The 5,183-nt window shown below is 39.4% G+C and overlaps 1 non-coding gene across 1 annotated transcript; it reads left to right on the top strand.

Moving 5' to 3' along the window:
- The first annotated feature begins 1,752 nt into the window (after window positions 1-1,752).
- On the top strand, window positions 1,753-1,856 carry LOC116545753. The gene has a single exon (XR_004266430.1). It is a non-coding gene; the product is annotated as a small nucleolar RNA U13 (small nucleolar RNA).
- Window positions 1,857-5,183: the final 3,327 nt, after the last annotated feature.

Raw genomic sequence — 5,183 nt, 5'->3', positions numbered from 1 at the left:
GTAGAGACAGGGTTTCATCATGTTGACCAGGATGGTCTCGATCTCTTGACCTGGTGATCCCCCCGCCTCGGCCTCCCAAAGTGCTGGGATTACAGGCGTGAGCCACCGCGCCCGGCAATTTTTTGTATTTTTAGTAGAGACGGGTTTTCACCGTGTTGGCCAAGATGGTCTTGAGCTCTTGGCTTTGTGATGTGCCCACCTCAGCCTCCCGAAGTGGTGGGATTACAGGCGTGAGCCACCGCGCCCAGCCAATAAAGTTGTTAAAGGTTATTTTCTTTATTGTTCTGAATGCCAATACAAAATAATAATTCTACAAATATTAGAATTATATCGAATTTATTTTTGTTTTATAATTTAAAAAATTATTTTCTCAAAAAGAATATGATTATCTTAAATGTATTTGGCTACTGCATATTATCATAATGTTTTATTTTATTTTTGGTTTTTGAGACAGAGTCTCACACTATGGCTCAGGATGGAGTGCAGTGGTGCAATCATAGCTCACTGTAACCTCAAACTCTTAGGCTCAAATGATCTTTCCACCTTGGCCTCCTGAATAGCTGGGACTACAGATGTGTGCTACCACAGCTGGCTAATTTTTTTAAAAAAAATTTGTAGTCTAAAACTCCTGGGTTCAAGCAATCTTCCCACTTTGATCCCCCAAGGTGCTGGGATTACAGACATGAGCCACAATGTCTGGCCTTTAATATTTGAATTGAGTGTTCACCTATTTTCCTATTTATTAATAACTTTTTGTAAGTTCCTATGTTTGTATATAAAATTAGATGCTTTCATAATCATCATTAAGTATTGTAGCATTTAACTCCTGCCATAATAAATATATATTTATATTTCAAATGACTGAAACATTTCAACATATAGGGAGGTTTTCATCCCAATTGACATCTAGAATGCTTACCTATATTTGAAAATATTTAGATATTAAAAATAAATCTAAATGATATTCTTTGTTTACATTACTGACAGTTCGGTACTGATTATACATGATGATAACAGATAAGATCACATCTTGCACGAGTTCTGGGATGGCAGAAGTAATGTTGAGGTAGACATTTGGCCTTCCAAAGGGTAAGGCCAAAGGTGAGAGCAGATTTTGGCCAAATATTAAGGCCAAAGCTAACTCTTCTTTTCTCTTCTCTTCTCTTCAGTCTCACTCTGTTGCCCAGGCTGGAGTGCAGTGGCATGATCTCAGCTCACTGGAACCTCTGCCTCCATGGTTCAAGTGATTCTCCTGCCTCAGCCTCCTGAGTAGCTGGGACTACAGACACCTGCCACCACGCCTGGCTAATTTTTGTATTTTTAGTAGAGACAGGGTTTCTTTCACCATGTTGACCAGGCTGGTCTCAAACTCCTGGCCTCAAGTGATCCAGCTGTCTTGGGCTCCCAAAGTGCTGGAATGACGAGCATGAGCCACCGTGCCCAGCTCCAAAGCTGACTTTCAGTGCATCCCTACAGCGACTCTTACTTTATCCCTTGCTCCAGAACTGTCCTAGATGACGTGACTTAGAAAGTGTCTCGGATGATTTTAATGCAAAAGAGCACACAGAGGAACATCCATATAGCATCCCATGCCTTCACTAATACCACCCCCACCCCTGTACCAGAAGACATAAATCTCTTCCTTTTGTGAGCTGGGTCCTTTCAAAATTACTAGGGTGGGCTAGTTAAGTGGAGCGTGCACCTGCAGTGAAAGAGGGAGATAACTGAAAAAAGATGAAAGAACTTGACCAGATTCCTTTGTAGTTAATAAGTGATGATTGGATTTTCATGCTCTTGTGTTCGATGTGCCTCCCTTAAACTTTGTCATGACATCTCAGCACATTACCCATCTGACGTGAAAAATAAAGGAGGAAGAAAGAAAGAACTTAACCAGGAGACCAAATATAAGAAGAGCCAGAGAGGACTATGGCTTTCTTTAGAGAAGAAGAGGCTGCAGAGGTGAAGCATCACTGGAATTATTAAATGAGTTTTGGAGGTTATGCATTGTTTCTAATTTCCCCTAGGTATAGATGTAAAAATTGTAGGAAACCATTCTTGGGTGGAAGAAGCCACATTAAATGTTGGAGAAAGTTGCTGACGCAGGCTCTCAAGGGTGGGGCAGAAGAAGAGCCGGTGGAGCAATGATGTCCTCGGGAACCAGCAAACGTACTTACTAGGTAGGCTTTCCAGTTTTCATGCCTTTATGGTTTTGTAAAAAGTAAAAACAGCTTTTCTCTAACAAGGGATGTCCTGAACAAGAGATGGGTCACCCTCAAATTTCTGGTTGCCTATTGCCGATTAAAAGGAAGGCCAGCTAAACACAAGGCAGTATTCTAGATTGGATTCTGAAATATAAAAAGGACATTAGTGGAAAAACTGGTGAAATCTAAGTCTGGAGTTTAGATAATGGCAGTGTATCAGTGTTAGTTTCTTGGCTTTGACAATGTACCAGGATAATATAATGTGTTAACCTTGGGGAACACTGGGTGGGAATGTATGAGAATTCTCTGTACTATCTTTGCAAATTTTCTGTAAATCTAAATTTATTCCAAAAGTGAAAAACAAACAAAAAGAAAACACCTAAAACTGAGGGAAAATAAGGAGGCCTGAATTTGAAAGCAGGCTAGTGGGTTTTTGTAGGGAGGCATTTCCTTCAGGGCTAGGCAGAGCCCACCGAGAAGGTTAAATAGGAAGAGTGTAAAGACGGCTCCAAATATGGACTAGAAAGTAAGGTAATGAAACACAACTGGGGGAAAACAAGTAGAGGATAGACTCATACCAGGCTACTTAGTGTAAATTTTGAGAAAATGATCTCAATATTAACATATATATTATAATGAGGTAGGAATGATCTAATATAAACTCATTCTCTCACACAGATAATCCTTTAGTGTTCAGCCAAAGTTCAATTCACATGGAATTGACATCTGCCACCTTTGGTGAGAGTTATAAGAAGCCAGGTGTGTTTTTTTTTCCCCTTCCTCCATGCCGATGTGAGCTGTGGTTAAACCATGGTTTTGGAGTGAGATGGCTCGATATTTTTTCTTACCATGTTGTTTCATAGTTTCCAATTCTGCATTAAAAAATTAAACAGCTTAAAAAATGAACGAGTAGAATTATATGAAACTAAAAATTTTCCATGTAATAAACTAAATAATCAACAAAATGAAAAGGCTACCCACAGAATGGGAGAAAATACTACTTGCAAACTGTATAGCTGATAAGAGGTACTATGGTCTGAATGTTTGTGTACCCCCAAATTCATGTGTTAATGCCTAATCTCCAATGTGATAGTGTTTCCATTAGGAGTTTCCTCCTAGGGCTCTGCCCTAATGAATGGCATTAGCGGCCCTATAAAAGTTGCCAGAGGGAGGTCGTTTGTCTATATGAGGCCATATGGAACAGTGGAGAGGCACCATAGAAAGCTCCATCTATGAGAAACAGGTACTCGCTGGACACAAAATCTGCTAGCACCTTGATCTTGGATTTCCTATTCTCTAGAACTGTAAGAAATACATTTATGTTGTTTATAAGCCACCCAGTCTGAGATATTGTTATAATATCTGGAATGGACTAAGACAGGAGGTTAATATCCAAAATACGCAAGAAATCCATACAAGAAAATAGCAGAAAAACAACTTGATTTTAAAAATGGGCAAAAGATTTGAATAAACATTTCTTAAAAGAAGACATACAAACGCCTAACAGGTACCGTATATGAAAAGATATTCTGCATCACTAATTAACAGGGAAATGCAAATCAAAATCACAGTGAGATATTACCTCACCTGTTAGGATGACGAATATAAAAAAGACAAAAGATATCAAGCTTTGGAGAAGATGTGGAGAAAAGGGAACCTTGCATGCTGTTGATGGAAATGTAAATTCATATAGCCACTGTGAAAAATAGTGTGGAAGTTCCTCAAAAAGTTAAAATAGAGCTACTATATGATCTAGGAATCCCACTTCTGGGTATGTATCAGAAGGAAATGAAATCAGTAAGTCAAATAGATATCTGCACTCTCATGTTCATTGCAGCACTATTCACAATAGCTAAGGTATGGAAAGCAACTAATGTCCATTGATAGATGAATGGATAAAGAAATTGTGGTATATACATATAACCGAATATTATTCAGCCTTATTAAAAAAAGGAAATCTGACTGGGTGCAGTGGCACACGCCTGTAATCCCAGTACTTTGGGAGGCTGAGGTGGGCGGATCATGATGTCAAGAGATCGAGACCATTCTGGCCAACGTGGTGAAACTCTGTCTCTACTAAAAATGCAAAAATTAGCCAGGCCAGGTGTAGCGGTGGGCGCCTGTAGTCCCAACTGCTTGGGAGGCTGAGGCAGGAGAATCACTTGAACCTGAGAGGTGGAGGTTGTGGTGAGCTGAGATCATACCACTGCACTCCAGCCTAATGACAGAGCAAGACTCTGCCTCAAAAAAAAAAAAAAAGAAGGAAATCCTATCCTTTAAAACAACATGGATGATCTGGAGAACATCTTACATTAAGTGAAATAAGCCAGACACAGAAAGGCAAACAGCACAGGAGCTCACTTATGTGTGGAATCTAACTCATAGAATCAGAGAGCGGAATGTTGGTTGCCAGGGGCTGGAAGGAGGGGGTACAGAGAAGGTGAAGGTTAAAAGGTACAACGTTTCACTTGTGCAAGATAAATAAGCTCTGAAAATCTATTATACAGCATAGTGCCTCTAGCTAATAATATTGTATACTTAAAATTTGCTAAAAGGGTAGATCTGTTGCTGTTAAGTGTTCTTATCACACGGACAAAACCCCCAAAACAATCATCATAACAAAGGGGATGGGAGGAAACTTTGGGAGGTAATGAATTTGTTTATCATTTTGATAGTGGTGATAGTTTCACAGGTATATACTTATTCTCAAGGTCATTGAGATGTATATAATAAGCATGTGCAGCTTTTATATGTCAATCATACCACAGGAAAGTCTTTTAAAAAATTAAGCAACTTTAGCAATGGTTATAAACCACATCCACTTGTTATGTTGTGCTTTGTGTTTAACCATATGATACTAGAAGCGTGCTTTGGAAAAGGGACTAGGCCTTCCTTCTTCACGTCCCCTGATTCTGTAAGTGATAGTGAAACTGCCTTTGCAAAATTGTAACACTGAAAAAAATCTAAGGTAACTGACTCCAC

The sequence above is a fragment of the Sapajus apella genome, unplaced genomic scaffold, assembly GCF_009761245.1.
Source record: "Sapajus apella isolate SASKATOON/1434 unplaced genomic scaffold, GSC_monkey_1.0 scaffold361, whole genome shotgun sequence".
NCBI classification, from domain to species: domain Eukaryota; kingdom Metazoa; phylum Chordata; class Mammalia; order Primates; family Cebidae; genus Sapajus; species Sapajus apella.
The sequence above is the reverse complement of the archived record's forward strand: the minus strand, read 5'-3'. Positions and strand labels throughout refer to the sequence as shown.